At 39.2% G+C, this 17,080-nt stretch overlaps 1 protein-coding gene and 1 pseudogene across 14 annotated transcripts in view; both read right to left on the reverse strand.

The window, feature by feature from the left end:
- Positions 1 to 17,080, reverse strand: part of LOC130838462 (protein VAC14 homolog) — an 84,370-nt gene that overhangs the window by 39,787 nt on the left and 27,503 nt on the right. For 2 of the 14 annotated variants that reach the window (XR_009049676.1, XM_057711564.1), the window contains exon 7: positions 13,296 to 14,502. The exons of 11 other annotated variants lie outside the window; for them this stretch is intronic. The gene's annotated coding sequence lies outside the window, so the exon portion shown is untranslated. Of the gene's footprint in view, positions 1 to 13,295; positions 14,503 to 17,080 lie in introns of those variants that run through there. One more of the 14 variants, XM_057711566.1, reaches the window with a different exon arrangement.
- On the reverse strand, positions 5,246 to 11,138 carry LOC130838461 (nucleophosmin-like; annotated as a pseudogene).

Consider the following 17,080-nt stretch of genomic DNA (forward strand, 5'->3'; position numbering starts at 1 on the left):
AGATTCTTAAGCACTGCACCACCAGGGAAATCCCCACTCTTTGTTTTAAACTATTCAAGATTCTCTTAGTTTTTACAATCAGAAAGTATAATCTTGGAAATCTTAATATTATAAAAGGAAATAAATTATTTTTAATAGAAAATGTTTCCACCAAAGACAGGAATGGATGACTGCCACCTTCAAAGTGCTCACAAGTTCTTACCTGTACAATATACTAATAGCAATTATAGTAATAAGTAACATTTATTGAGAATTAATTTTATGCTACTATATTGTACTAAGTATTGTGTTGGCCAATATTATATGTACATGGCATCATTTAGTACTCATGAAAACCATATGATATAGGTACTATTATTACTCATTTTATATAGTAGGAAATAGAGAATTAATGAGGTCAAGCAATTTCTCCTGAAGTTACAGTGTTTATAAGTGGTGAAGCTGAGATTTGAACCTATAGAGTGCCACAGAGTTTGTCCTCATATTTAAAAAATGAAACATAATTGTAAGAGGTTACCAGTGCTAATGCTTATTAACATATGATTTAAACATGAAACTTTTTAGGAAAGAGTGTGTCTGATGGTTTGTGATGAATGGCAGTTTCCACCTCTGCCAAGTTACCTATTTTATTGATACAGTCATAAAATAAGTAATAACTTTTGGATAATTTTATAACACCACTTTTTTTCTGAAGAGTTAATAAATTTCTTATAAGTTACAGGAAACATTCTTTGGAGTTTGGGATATAGATGGGTGTGTGTGTTGGTGTATGCACATAAGCACATGCATGTTCATGGATTGGAAGCTGTAGATTAGGGTAACTAATCATCCCAGTTTGCCTATGCTTGGGTTTCTAGGTCATAGGCAGCTATGTATCTAGATATACATGAATGTGTGTGTATGTGTGTGTGTACATGTGTGTCTAAAGTAATGGTAGTAATTGAGCTACAAGGAATTCAGATCTTGCAGAGCATAAAACAGCTCTGAATTCAGTGCCTGGACTGTTTGTTACTTGTCTTTTTTATTAGCAGAAAGCTCAGCTTCCTGTGTTTTCCCCATTTTAGATAACCTTTTCTTGTCATGAGGAAATTAATCTCTTTGTTGGAATCATTACAGGTAAACTTGATAGCAGGAGTAGTGTTATTGAGGCAGCTTACACAGTCATTTGCTAAGTACAGCCTCTTCATAAAAGGTGAAGCAGAAGTCGATTTATCGATCACTATCAGGATTTCAGTAACCTGTTGAACTACCTGCTTTTTTCCCCTTCTCATAAAGCCCACTATTTTTATTTCTTTTTATACCTTTGAATTTAGTTGTTTCCTTTGAAAACATTTTTAATTGTATTTTCACATCATGTAAACAGTTTTTTTCTGTGTATTTCCTTTTTTCTAGAGTATAGTTTGAATACCTAAAAAACTTATTGGATTAAACTACATGAAATCGCCAAGATTTGACTGTTTTTGACCTATAGCAATGGCATTTTCATATAGATCAACTAATGGTTAATTCAACTTTTGGTTATTTGAAAATATTAGGCTACTAACTTAAATCTAAGCAATGTAGTCCATTGAAACCCTGGTTAATGTTATGGAGGAACTGAGATGACCCTCTTGGCTTATGATTCTGTGCTGCCCATTTGCTAAAAATACATTTTAAAAGGCATAACTCATGTGGAAAAACTGAGCATTGCACAGCCATTAGTACTATTAGGCACTTAAAATTTTATTTTATGGCTTCCCTGGTGGTGCAGTGGTTAAGAATCCACCTGCCAATGCAGGGGACACGGGTTCGAGCCCTGTTCCAGAAGACCCCACATGCTGTGGAGCAACTAAGCCCGTGTGCCACAACTACTGAGCCCACGCACTGCAACTGCTGAAGCCCATGCGCCTAGAGCCTGTGCTCCGCCACAAGAGAAGCCACTGCAATAAGAATTCTGCTCACTGAAATGAAGAGTAGCCCCTGCTCTCCACAACTACAGAAAGCCCGTGTGCAGCAATGAAGACCCAATGCAGCCAATAAATAAAAATAAATAAATAAATGAATAAATTTTATTTTAACCAAAGGTTAAGACTAAATTTAACCACTTTTCTTTCTCAGAATTTTGACCCATTATATTAATTTTAAGCTATAGTGGGTAATGTAAATATTCTTTTTGGAAGAACATTCCCTTCAGGGAATCAGATTCAAAATTGTTGCTGTGTTATTATTTTTTCAATGATCTATTTTTTTATTGACATATAATTGTACAATGTTATATAAGTTATAGCTGTACAATATAGTGATTCACAATTTTTAAAGGTTATACTACATTTATAGTTATTTTAAAATATTAGCTATTTTTTCTGTGTTGTAAAATATATCGTTGTAGCTTATTTTTACATATAATAGTCTCTACCTCTTAATTCTCTACCCCTGTATTTCCCTTCCCCTTTCCCTCTCCTCACTGGCAACCACTAGTTTGTTCTCTATATCTGTGAGTCTGCTTCTTTTTTGTTATAGTCACTAGGTTGTTGTATTTTTTGGATTCCACATATAAGTGAAGTCATACAGGATTTGTACTTCTCTGACTTCTTGCAGTTAGCGTAATACCCTCCAAGTCCATCCATTGCTACAAATGGTAAAATTTCAGTATTTTTTATAGCTGAGTAGTATTCCATTGTGTGTGTGTGTGTGTGTGTATGGCACATATTCTTTATCCATTCATCTGTTGATGGACATTTAGGTTGCTTCCTTAACAATTGTAAATAATGCTGCTATGAACATTGGAGTGCATGTATCTTTTCAAATTAGTGTTTTTTTAAATATATATATATATATATATATATATATATATATATATATATATATATATGTATGCCCTGGAGTGGAATTGCTGGGTCATATGGTAATTCTATTTTTTTAAAATAAATTTATTTATTTTATTTATTTATTTATTGGCTGCATTGGGTCTTTGTTGCTGCACACAGGCTTTCTCTAGTTGTGGTGAGCAGGGGCTACTCTTGGTTGTGGTGTGCAGGCTTCTCATTGCAGTGGCTTCTCTTATTGCAGAGCATGGGCTCTAGGTGCGTGGGCTTCAGTAGTTGTGGCATGTGGGCTCAATAGTTGTGGCTCATGGGCTCTAGAGTGCAGGCTCAGTAATTGTGGTGCATGGGCTTAGTTGCTCCATGGCATGTGGGATCTTCCTGGACAGGGCTTGAACCTGTGTCCCTTGCATTGGCAGGTGGATTATTGACTGCTGCACCACCAGGGACGTCCCTGGTAATACTATTTTTAGTGTTTTGAAAAACCTCTGTACTGCTTTCCACAGTGGCTGCACCAATTTACATTCCCATCAGAAGTGTACAAGGGTTCCCTTTCTCCACATCATAGCCAACATTTGTTATTTGTGTTTTTGCTGATGATACCCATTCTGACAGGTGTGAGGTGATAACTCGTGGTTTTGATTTGCATTTCCCTGATGATTAGTGATGTTGAGCATCTTTTCATGTGCCTGTTGGCCATCTACTTTTCCTCTTTGAAAAAATGTCTATTCAGTTCTTCTGCCCAATTTTTGTTTTGACATACAGTAAACTGCATATGTTTAAAGTGTACAATTTGATATTTTTTTTCTTATTAGTAATGTATATATGGCAATCCCAATCTCCCAATTCATACCCCCCAGCCTCCCCCCCCCCCCACTTTCCCTGCTTGGTGTCCATATGTTTGTTCTCTACATCTGTGTCTCTATTTCTGCCTTGCAAACTGGTTATTCTGTACCGTTTTTCTAGATTCTGCATATATGCATTAATATACAATATTTGTTTTTCTCATTCTGACTTATTTCACTCTATATGACAGTCTCAGGGTCCATCCATGTCTCTACAAATGTCCCAGTTTCATTCCGTTTCATGGCTAATATTCCATTGTATATGTGTACCGTGTCTTCTTTATCCATTCATCTGTTGATGGACATGTAAGGTTGCTTCCATGACCTGGCTGTTGTAAATAGTGCTGCAGTGAACATTGGAATGCATGTGTCGTTTTGTTTTGTTTTTAATTTTTTAAAGCTCTTTATTGGCATATAATCGCTTTACACTCTTGTACCAGCTTTTGAGGTACATCAAAGTGAATCAGCTGTATTTAGACATATACCCCCATATCCCCTCCCTCCTGCGACTCCCTCCCACTCTCCCTGTCCTGGCCCTCTAAGGCATCACCCATCATCAAGTTGATCTCCCTTTGTTATACAGCAACTTCCCACTAGCTATCTATTTTATAGTTGGTAGTGTATATATGTCTATGCTACTCTCTCACTTCATCCCAGCTTCCCCTTCGCCCCCTGCCCCCCCCCCCAACCCCGTGTCTTCCAGTCCACTCTCTGCATCTGCATCCTTATTCTTGTCCTGTTGCTGGGTTCATCAGTACTATTTTTTTTGTTTTTTTTAGATTCCGTATATATGAGTTAGCATACAGTATTTGTTTTTCTCTCTCTGGCTTACTTCACTCTGTATGACAGACTCTAGGTCTATCCACCTCATTACATATAGCTCCATTTCATTCCTTTTTATGGCTAACATTCCATTGCATATATATGCCACATCTTCTTTATCCATTCATCTGTTGGTGGGCATTTAGGTTGCTTCCATGTGCTGGCTATTGTAAATAGTGCTGCAGTGAACATTGGGGTTCATGTGTCTTTTTGAATTATGGTATTCTCTGGGTATATGCCCAGTAGTGGGATTGCTGGGTCATATGGTAATGCTGTTTTTAGTTTTTCAAGGAACCTCCATACTGTTCTCCATAGTGTCTGTATCAATTTACATTCCCACCAACAGTGCAAGAGGGTTCCCTTTTCTCCATACCCTCTTGAACATTTATTGTTTGTAGATTTTTTGATGATGGCCATTCTGATTGGTGTGAGGTGATTCCTCATTGTAGTTTTGATTTGCATTTCTCTAATAATTAGTGATGTTGGGCAGCTTTTCATGTGCCTCTTGGCCACCTATATATCTTCCTTGGAGAAATGCCTATTTAGGTCTTTTGCCCATTTTTTGCTTGGGTTTTGTTTTTTTATACTGAGTTGCATGAACTATTTACATATTTTGGAGATTAATCCTTTGTTGATTCGTTTGCAAATATTTTCTCCCATTCTGAAGATGTCTTTTCGTCTTGTTTATAGTTTACTTTGCTGTGCAAAAGCTTTTAAGTTTAATTAGGTCTCATTTGTTTATTTTTGCTTTTATTTCTTTTGCTTTGGGAGACAGATCCAAAAAGATATTCCTACGATTTATGTCAAAGAGTATTTTGCCTGTGTTTTCCTCTAGGAGTTTTATGGTATCTGGGCTTACATTTAGGTCTTTAATCCATTTTGAGTTTACTTTTGTACATGATGTTAGAGAATGTACTAATTTCATTCTTTTACATGTAGCTGTCCATTTTCCCCAGCACCACTTAATGAAGAGATTGTTTTTTCTATATTATATATTCTTGCCTACTTTGTAGAAGATTAATTGACCATAAGTGCCTGGGCATTTTTGGGCTCTCTATTCTGGCCCATTGATCTATGTGTCTTCCTGTGTGCCAGTACCATAATTTGATTACTGAAGCTTTGTAGTATAGTCTGTGCCCATGGATCATGATTCCTCCAGCTGTTCTTTCTCAAGATGGTTTTGGCTATTTGGGGTCCTTTGTGTTTCCATAAAAACCTTAAAATTATTTGTTCTACTTCTGTGAAAAATGCTATTGGTATTTTGATAGGGATTGCACTGAATCTGTAGATTGCCTTTGGTATCATAGCCATTTTAACAATATTAATTATTCCAATCCAAGAACACAGTATATCTTTCCATTTGTTTGTGTTGTCTTCAGTTTCTTTCATCAATGTCTTACTGTTTTCTGAGTACAGGTTTATTCCTAGGTATCTTATTAGTTTTGATGCAGTGGTTAATGAGATTGTTTCCTAATTTCTCTTTCTGATAGTTCATTGTTACTGTATAGAAATATAACAGATTTCTGTATACTGATTTTGTATCCTTCAATTTAATCAGATTCATTGATGAGCTCTAGTTGTTTTCTGGTAGTGTCTTTAGGATATTCTACACATAGTATCATGACATCTGCAGTGACAGTTTTACTTCTTCCTTTCCATTTGAATTTCTTTTATTTCTTTTTCTTGTCTGATTGCTATGGCTAAGACTTCCAATACTATGTTGAATAAAACTGATGGGAGTAGGCATCTTGTCTTGTTTCTGATCTTAGAGGAAATGCTTTCAGCTTTTTAACCACTGAATATGATGTTAGCTGTGGATTTATCATTATGGCCTTTATTATGTTGAGGTATGTTCTGTCTATGCCCATTTTCTGGAGAGTTTTTATCATAAATGGATGTTGAATTTTTAAAAGCCTTTTCTGCATCTATTCATGTTTTTTTTTTTAACATGGCATTCATTTTTATTTATTTATTTATTTGGAGTATTGTTGCTTTACAATGTTATGTTAGCTTCTGCTGTATAGCAAAATGAATCAGCTTCTGCATTTATTCAGATGGCTTTTATTCTTTGATTTGTTAACGTGGTTGTATCACACTGATTGATTTGCAGACACTGAAAAATCCTTTCATCCCTAGGATAAATCCCACTTGATCATGGTGTAGGATCCTTTTAATATATTGTTGGATTTGGTTTGCTGGTATTTTGTTGAGGATTTTTGCATCTGTATTCATCAGTGATACTGGCCTATGTTTTGTGTGTGTGTGAGACAGAGAGAGAGAGATCTTTGTCTGGTTTTGGTATCAGGGTGATGCTAGTTGCATATAATGAATTCAGAAGTGTTCCTTCTTCTGTAATTATTTGGAATAGTTTGAGAAGGATAGGTGTTAACTCTTCCCTAAATGTTTGGTAGAATTTACCTGTGAAGCCATCTGATCCTGGACTTTCTTTGCTGGGACTTTTTAAATTACTGATTCAATTCCATTACTGGTAATTGATCTGCTCATATTTTCTATTTCTTCCTGTTTCAGTCTTATTTCCTGAGGTAGGCTTGTATTGCTATAAACTTCCCCCTTAGAACTGCTTTTGTTGTGGTCCATAGGTTTTAGATTGTTGTGTTTTTGTTTTCATTTGTCTCCAGGTATTTTTCTGTTTTCCTCTTTGATTTCTTCAGTGATACAGCAGTTTTCTAATACCATATTGTTTAGCCTCTACCTGTTTTGTTTTTTTTTCCCCTTGTAGTTGATTTCTACATTATGCTTGGAAAATATGCTTGATATGATTTCAATTTTCTTCAATTTACTGGGGCTTGTTTTGTGGCCAGCATGTGATCTATCCTGCAGAATGTTCCATGTGCACTTGAAAAAAATATGCTGGTTTCATATGGAATGCTCTAAGTATCAATTAAGTCCACCTGGTCTAATGTGTCACTTAAAGTCAGTGTTTCCTTATTGATTTTCTGGCTGCTTCATCTGTTCACTGATGTAAGTGGGGTGTTGAAGTCCCCTACTATTATTGTGTTACTGTCAATTTTGCCTTTTATGCCTGTTAGCATTTGCCTTATATATTTAGGTGGTGCATATATATTTTCAATTGTTCTATCTTCTTCTTGGGTTGATCCCTTGATCGTTATGTACTGTCCTTCTTTGTCTCTTGTAACATTCTTTAAAGTCTATTTTGTTTGATATAAGTATTGTTACTCTGGCTTTCTTTTGATTTCCATTTACATGGCATACTTTTTTCCATCCTCTCCCTTTCAGTGTTTAGATATGAAGTGTCTCTCTTGTAGGTAGGATATATATGGGTCATTTTTTTGTATCCATTCAGCCAGTCTATGTCTTTTGATTGGATCATTTAGTTAATTTACATTTAAGGTAATTATATGTATATTCTTATTGCCATTTTATTAATTGTTTGGGAGTTGTTCTCATAGCTCATTGTTTTCCCCCTTTCTTTTGTTCTCTTGTGATTTGATGACTATATGCAGTGTTATCTTTAGATTCCTTTTTATTTTTTGTATGTATATCTATTATAGATTTTTGGTTTCTGGTTACCATGAGGTTTTTATGTAGCAATCTTTACATATGTGTGATTGTTTTGAGTTGCCAATCTTTTAATTTCAAATGTATTTTTTTAAAAAGCTGCATTTATACTCCAATTCCCTCACAATTACTGTTTTTTGTTTGTTTGTTGGCTGCATTTTGGTCTTCATTGCTGTGTGAGGGCTTTCTCTAGCTGTGGCAAGTGGAGGCTACTCTTCATTGCAGTATGCGAGCTTCTCAGTGTGGTGGCTTCTCTTGTTGTGGAGCACAGGCTCTAGGTGCATGGGCTTCAGTAGTTGCAGCACGTGGGCTCATTAGTTATGGTTTGTGGGCTCTAGAGCGCAGGCTTAGCAGTTGCGGCGCACGGGCTTAGTTGCTGCGCGGCATGTGGGATCTTCCCAGACCAGGGCTTGAACCCGTGTCCCCTGCATTGGCAGGCAGATTCCTAACCACTGCGCCACCAAGGAAGTCCACAATTACTGTTTTTGATATCATATTTTACATACAGTTGTTTTCTGTATCCCTTAACTATTTATTGTGGCTATAGATGATTTTACTACTTTTGTTTTTTAATCTTCCTAGTAAATCTGTGCATGGTTTTGTTTTTTTTTTTTAACCTTTATTGTATGTTTGCCTTTACCATTGAGCCTTTTCATTTTGTAATTTTCTTGTTTCTTTTTTTTTAATTAAAATACTGAGTTTATTTCACATGTATATTTTTGTCTCCCCACCATTTCCATTTGTCTGACCACCACTACTACTATGTCCTATCATAACATTCCATACATACTTAAAACCAAGCAAAGCATGGAGTTCCATCTTTAAAAACTAAACAGGCATTTTGGACAACACATTCTTGGCAATGGAACCTGGACAACATTTATCAGACACGGTAGGGCAAGTTCTCACTCTGCATTATAAAAAGGACAGCCAGATATCAACTGTTACAGAAATGAAATAAGATGGAAAATTTTAACAAACTGTTTAAACTATTTTCTTAAAGAGACTTCCTGCACTGCCAGAGATCTTGAATAGCCTCCTGGTCAGTCATCTGGAAACAATTCTTCACATAATTGATGAACTTGGCTTCCACTTTAGGAAGGGAACCACCTTTTTTTATACTTGCTTGCATTTTTGCTTTAATGTCTTCTACAGAGCTAGGTCCTTTCGGCATTTTGGGAGTTTTTTCCTGTTTTTTGAAGGACTCTTGACCTTTTGATCTTGGTGTTGATGGTTTTGAGTCTTTTCCATCCTGGTTTGATTTTTGTGCATTTTTGGCTGGAGTATCTCATACAGATTTCTTCACTGGAGCTTTCTCTTCAGCTTCCTCATCATCAAAGTTGTCATCATCGTCATCGTCGTCCTCATCCTCATCCTCATCTTCATCAGCAGCAAGCTTTACTTTTTTCTGTGGAACCTTGCTACCACTTCCAGGAGCAGAACGCTTTCCAGATATACTTAGGAGTCTCACATCCTCCTCCTCATCTTCTGACTCTGCATCCTCCTCCACAGCTACTAAGTGCTGTCCACTAATATGCACAGGCCCTGAACCACACTTCAACCGTAAGACCACAGGTGGTGTTATTTCAAAGCCCCCAAGAGAAGCCGTTGGCTGTACAGACATTTTCAAAGTTGCCAGTGTTACTTTAATTGGACTGCTTTCATAATTCATCGCCTCTGCTTCAACAATGTGCAATTCATCTGCACCAGCCCCTAAACTGACCGTTCTTAAAGATTACTAGTGCTCATTTTCATCATTATCCACCTTAAAGTGATAATCTTTGTCAGCCTTTAGTTCACAACCGAAAAGATAGTTCTGGGGCCACAGGGGGCTCATGTCCATGTCCATCGAATCTTCCATGGGTTGGTGGCATGCACTTCGGTGGGCAAGAAGGCGGACAGAGATAAATGACCACTGTCCCAGAGAACAGCTGCGCAGGATGGAATCACACCAGGGCAATTTTCTTGTTTCTAGTTGTGGTCTTTTGTTTTCCTAGAGAAGTTTCTTTAACATTTGCTGTAACGATGGTTTAGAGGTGCTGAAATCTTTCAGCTTTTGCTTGTCCTAAAGCTTTTGATTTCTCCATCAAATCAGAACAGGAGCCTTGCTGGGTAGAGTATTCTTGGCTGTAGGTTTTTCCCTTTCATCAATTTAAATATATCATGCCACTTCCTTCTTGCCTGCAGAGTTTCTGCTAAAAAAAAAAAAAATCACTTGATAGCCTTTTGGGAGTTCTCTTGTATATTATTTATTGCTTTTCCCTCATTGATTTTAATATTCTCTATCTTTAATTTTTGTCATTTAATTCCAATGTGTCTTGATATGTTCCTTTTGGGGTTCATCCTGCATGGGACTCTCTCTACTTCCTGGACTTGGGTGACTGTTTCGTTCCCCAGGTTAGGAAAGATTTCAGCTATTATGTCTTCAAGTGTGTTCTCAGCCACTTTTTCCCCTGTCTTCTTCTTCTTGTACCTCTATAATATGAATATTAGCGCACTTGATATTATCCCAGAGGTCTCTTAAACTGTCCTCATTTCTTTTCTTCTTTTTTCTTTTCTTTGTTCAGCATCAGGGATTTCCACTACTCGGTCTTCCAGCTCATTGTTTTGTTCCTCTGTGTCATTTAGTGTACTGTTGATTCTTCTAGTGTAGTTTTCATTTCATTTATTGTTTTCTTTGTCCCTGGTTGTCCTTTGTATTTTCTAACTTTTTGTTAAAAACTAATAACTTCTCCCCCGAGCATCCATTCTTCTCCCTAGTTCTTTAATCAACTTTACAATAATTACCCTGAATTCTTTCTCAGGTAGATTGCCTATTTCCACTTCACTTTGTACTTGTCCTGGGGTTTTATCTTGTTCCTTCATCTGGAACATGTCCTCTGCTTCCTCGTTTTGCCTAGGTTGCTATTTGTATTTTAATATATCTGGTAGGTTAGTTATGTTTCCTGACCTTGGAGAAGTAGCTTTCTCTAGGATACATCCTATATGTCCTAGCAGCACATTTCCCACTTGTTACCCAAGCTATATGCTATAGGGGTTCCCCTTTTGAGGGCTGTGTGGGTCCTTCTGTTGTGGTGGGCTGACTATATGTGTGGTCTGGTAGGCTTGGCTGGCCCCTAGTCCTGTCGGTTGCCAGGCCCTGCCTTGTGTGGAGGCTGCCGGCTGCTGGTTACCAGGGCCTAGTCACAAAGCAGCTGACTGCAGAACCCCAGGGGGCCCTGGGGCTAGTGCTGGCTCACTGGTGGGCAGAGTCAGGGTCCAGAAGACCCTCGGGCTGTTGCCTGCCTATTGGTGGATGAAGCCATGTCTTGGGGTCAGTACTGAACTACTGGCAGGCAGAGCTGGGTCCTGGAGTCTGGCCCCAGGGCCCTGGGATTCCAGAGCTGATGTCAGACAGCTTATGGGGGGAGACTGGTTCCTGACACAGGTGGGTCAGTGTCCAGGGTGTCCCGAAGCCTGCATTGAGTTGCTACTGGACATGAGTAAGGCCCAGCTGGCCCCAGGGTAGGGTCTGTCCTCTGTGGGCAGGCTGGGTCTGCAGCCTGTGGGATTGTGGTTTTTTTTGTGTCTCGTGTCTGCCCCCTGGTGGGTGAGGCTGGTCTAGAGGCTTGTGCAGGCTTCTTGGGGGGCTGGGCTGGTGCCTACTCACTGGTGGTTGGACCTGTGTCTTGGCCCTCTGTTGGGCATGTCTAGAGGTGTCTGTGGGCTTAGAAAATCTTTAGGCAGCTTTTCTGCTGATGGATGGGGCTATGTCCTCCCCTCACCCCCAGTTAGTTATTTGGCCTGAAGCATTCCAGCCTTAGCACGTACAGGATGTTGGGTGGGGCCAGGATTTGGCACTAATGAGCTGGAAGGAGGGATCCCACTGTGGCACCTGCCCACACCAGTGCCCATGTGGTAGAAAGCTCCCAAGAATGGCTGCTGCCAGTGTCTATGTCCCCAGGGTGAGCTGCAGCTGCCCTCCTGCGTGAGAGACTCCCCAGGACAGCAGGTTCCTATCACATTATTGCTTTTGCCTTGGGTCCTGGTGCATGTGGGATTTTGTGTGTGCCATTTAAGAGTGAAATCTCTATTTCCCCCAGTCCTTTGGGACTCCTGAAATTAAGCCCTGCTGGCCTTCAAAGCCAAATGCTCTGGGGGCCCGTCTTCCTGGTTCAGGACCCCCAGGCTGGGGAGCCCGACATGGGGCTCAGAACTCTCATTCCTGTGGGAGAACCTCTGCTTTATGATTATTCTTCAGTTTGTGGGTCACCCACCCTGAGGGTATGGACTTGGATATATTGCAAGTCTGCCCCTCCTACCTGTCTTCTGTGGGTCCTTAATGTCTTTAGTTGTAGAAGATCTTTTCTGGTAGGTTCTGGTGTTTTTCATCAATGGTTGTTCTGCAGATAATTGTGATTTGGGGGTGCTTGTGAGAGATGGTGAGCTCTCAGGGTCTTTCTACTCCTCCATCTTCATCCATCTCCCATGTATTTTATTTATAATATGAAGAAAACCTGGATACTGAAATAGTGTTTGCTGCTCCCCTTGTCTCTGTAGCCTCTTCAACGCAGCAGTCTGACTGGTCTTTTTACAACACAAAGTTACATCACTGTTCTCCCTTGGCCACTGCAGAGGAAAAGCTATGGCGCCTACACAACATGCCCCTCTGCCTTATTTGGACTTTTCTGCTGCTTGCCTCCCTCTGACAGGGCTCTGCTTCAGCACACAGGCCTCAGTTGTTCATATCTAAGAGGAAAGAAATTATGTAATACTGCACCCTATAGTGTGGATTGTGTATATTGATCTTTTCTTCTTGGATGATCAGGTTCTGTATATACAACGAGGCATACCATGATATAGGAATAAATTGTATTGCATGGAATCATATGACAGGGTGATGGACTTGTGGTTCAGTGGCTAAGCCGGTATATGAGCGCAGTTATACCCAAGGATTAGGGTTGCAATCTCAGTTATTTCTGTTACTCTGAGAATGGACAGTGATCTCTTATAATTCTCATGTAGAAAAGTAATCATTTTGTCCAAGCTCTTATAAGGGAAGTATTTCATCTCAAGGTTGAAGGAACCTCTGTTTATGGGCTCAGATAATGATATTTTATTAATTTAACTAAACTGCTTTAATGTATCAGTTTCAGGGAAGTGTTTTCTTTGAAATGGCTTGATCACTTATTTAAAGGGGGCATTCGGGGCTCTTCAGTTGATTATTTTCATATCAGCTACAGGAACGCTTCAAGCCAAACCTTGCCTGGACTTCTAATTTGTAAGCATAACTACCTAATGACCTCTGACAAGCAATTTTTCCTCTGCTGTGGTATTTGGATAAAGGGGATATCAATGCTCTAGAGAAAGAGGATGCAGGTGAGAAGAAGTGCAGAGAGCTCATTCAATAACACTGTACAGATGAGGGGAGTCACTATTGGGCATTGTAATAGTTATAGCTATAAAACAGAACAAAAATTCTTTGAATTTAAATGAGAATCTTGATGCAAGGAGGCACGAATCTACATAGGCTCTTGCGGCATATGGGATGATTTAGGACAGAGAACCAGCACACAATACAGAATAAGGGTGACAAAACATGAGCATCTAAAACAGGATCAGGATGGGAATGTTCCCTTCATCCATACTTCCTCCTTAGTAAAGAGCAGTGGGAGTTAACATTGGAATCACATTCTATATTATAATTTACGGAATAAATTTGTTGTATGTGTTGTATGTGTATATTAATTGATTAGTAAACTAAAAAACAAGAAAGAGGTGGGAAGTTGTGACATATCCAAGGAGAGAAAAGCTAAAGAACAAGGAGCAAAGTAGTAGATATGAAGGAAGGATCCTCATTAAGATCATAAATTGCATGGATGCCCTCCCCTGCCCCACTTTACCTAAGTATTTAATCAGATCCTCCTCTCATTGCCTTCTCTTTGTGACCCACTTTTCTTTTAACAACTTTATTGAGATATAATTCAATACCATAAATTCACTCATTTAAAATGTACAGTGCAATGATTATTTTGTTATTCAGAGTTGTGCAACTATCACTACAATCAATTTTAGAACATTTTTTACTTTCCCAAAAGGAAGCCCCACGTTCATTAGCAGTCACTCTTCTCCTCCGACACCCCAGCCCTCGGCAACTACTAGTCTATGTGATCCAAGTTTTACAAGCTGTTGATTTGAAATTCTCTGCTGCCTTCCAAGGACAGTCTACTTAAAACTACTTAAAAATTTTTTTTTTCTTTTATAAATTTATTTATTTATTGGCTGTGTTGGGTCTCTGTTGCTGCAGGCGGACTTTCTCTAGTTGTGGAGAGTGGGGGCCGCTCTTCATTGTGGTGTGCAGGCTTCTTAGTGCAGTGGCTTCTCTTGTGGAGCATGGACTCTAGGTGCGTGGGCTTCAGCAGTTGTGACACTTGGGCTTGGTCATTGTGGCTCTCGGGCTTAGTTGCTCCGTGGCATGTGGGATCTTCCTGGCCTGGGGATAGAACCAGTGTCCCCTGCATTGGCAGGTGGATTCTTAACCACTGCGCCAGCAGGGAAGTCCCTCACATCACACAGGTACAATCAGAAAACTGTAATCTTTGTTGATATGTCTTGTAAATCAAAGATATTGACATATAACTGCATTATTAGATATATCTCATTATATACAGCTTCTTAAACATGATTTTCAAGTTTTTTTTTTTTTTATCATAAAGACCTATTAAATATACTCCCCACCCCAACCCCTAACCCTGAGCCTTAACTTTAAGATTCAGAATGTTGATTTTGTCTGAGTCCTACAGTTTTTGGATTAGATTCTGGAAGAGATTGGGAGAGATTCTGACTCATTCTGACAGCACTCACAAGATACTAATGTATAACTCGGAAAACAAATTAGTAAATATAATGTAAAGTGTATTTGCCCAGGGCACGGGGCACTGTATCCGTCCCCCGAACAGCACATTGTCTTCCTATAAGTAAGCTATAGGGCAAGCTAAAGTGTTGTCAGTAAGTTGCCTGGCACATATGGAACCAGAATAAGGAGGGTGGTTACACGGTTCAAACATTGAGTGGCACCACTCTTAGACTGTGGTAGGCAGAATAATGCCCCCCACCGACCCCCATAGATACCTGTGTCCTAATCCTACAACCTGTTACCTTACACAGCAGAGAGAACTTTGCAGATGTGATTTAGTTAAAGTCCTTGAGATGGGGAGGTTATGGTGGATTATCTAAGAGTGTCTAATCTAATCACCTGTTTCCTTATAAATGGAGAACCTTTTTGTGGTGAAAGGGTGATGGGATTATGGAAGAACAAAAATGGCAGTATGGGAAGAGCTCAACCTACCATTGCTGGCTTTGAAGATGGTGGCGAGGGGCCATGTGCCAAGGAATGCTGGTGGCCTCTAGCAGCTGGAAGGAGGCAAGGAAGCAGATTCTCCTCTAGAGTTTTCAGAATAGAATACAGCCCTGCTGACACCTTGATCTTAGACCATTGAGACTCATGTCAGACTTCTGATGTGTAAAACTGTACAACAGTAAATTTATGTTGTTTTAAGCCACTGAATTTGTGGTTAATTGGTTACAGCAGCAATGAAAACTAAAACACAGACGTCTAGATTTCTTGTAATATGGATCTAGTCAGTGAGCCTTGGGGCAAGCACAGTTTCTCCTAGAACAGTGTATGGGTGGGCCTTGCCCTTGTTTGCCTCAGTGGCTCTTTTTTCTTTGTATCTCAGGTGTCTTCCTCAAAACCCTTTCTTGAATGACTTATTTATTAAAATGCATTTAATAAGAACATAGACTTAAAAGTTAGGTGGGCCTGACTCAGAGTTAGGTTAAATTCTGGCTCTGCCATTTTACTAGCTGGGTAACCTTGGCCAGGTGATTTAATATCCTAAGCCTTGGTTTTTATGAACAAAGTGAGAATAATACCTACCCTTTGGGGATGTTTGGAGGATAAAATGAGATAATATATATAAAACGGCACAATGGTTAATAAATAGTGAGCCCCTAATAAATGATAGCTGTTACTATCTTCTCTTAAAGGCTGGAGGGAATTTGCCAAGAGCATCATGCATTCTAACACTTGCTCACATACAAATATATTAAGAACTATTGGTACAGCTGTTGTATTTAGGTGACTATTCCACAGGACTCTGTTCATAGCCCTTTTAACTGAAAAAGGCTTACTTTTGGAAACTTTGAGTAAGTTAAAACCACCTTTGGTTTATAGTGCAACATGTAATACCTTTTAATATTTCCTTTCTTCTTAGAGCTAAGGTGAAATAGAATGCATTAAGGATGACCGGGAATTCTGTTTCTACAATTAAAAAAAAAACCCCTAATGACTGAAATTATTTCTTCAGTTTAAATCCCCAATGCCCAGCAAGTGGCTGACATGTAATAGGCAGGAATAAGTGTTTACTGAACTGAACTAAACTGGGTTCTAAGCACTTACGCTTTCACAACCTGTTTTGAATTCATCTCTTTTGTTGCTGCCCTGATTTAGGCCTGTATTTTTTGCACCTTGCCTATTACAGCAGTCTTTGAATGGCTCTTTTTGCTTCTTGTCTTTTCCCTCTTGATCTTCCACAGTTACCACCAAACTAGGCAGTGACTGCTGTACAGTATATCCTCTTCTATGTGGTCTTCTTCATCATCTTCGTCCCATTGCGTACTGCCTAATAGCCATGTTTTAAACTCAGTGTTTTCCAACTTTCTATGACATGGTACACTTAGAAAATGATGGTATTTGTGTGGTACACTGGGGTAGGAAGCAAGCCATCTTATGACTGGAGGTTTTGGATTCTAAGGGCCGAATCACCCTCTCAGCACAGCTGCCACCTAATTTGGGCACAGCAGTATGCCTTGGTGTACTTATTGGGAAGCTCTGCTTAATCTAGCATTTTAGACTGGCTGCAGTTGGAATTCATTATGTCTTTTACGTAGATATTTAATGAGCATCGTCTGTGTCCATGCGAAGCTCTGGGAGAAGGGAATTCAAAGCACTGTATTAGGTATTCTCCTACATGAGCCCTCAGTTGTGGGCAGTCTGTTTATGGGCCTCCAAATGGGCCTTCAGTATTCCTC

This window comes from Hippopotamus amphibius, chromosome 16 (genome assembly GCF_030028045.1).
Source record: "Hippopotamus amphibius kiboko isolate mHipAmp2 chromosome 16, mHipAmp2.hap2, whole genome shotgun sequence".
In the NCBI taxonomy this organism is placed as follows: Eukaryota; Metazoa; Chordata; class Mammalia; order Artiodactyla; family Hippopotamidae; genus Hippopotamus; species Hippopotamus amphibius.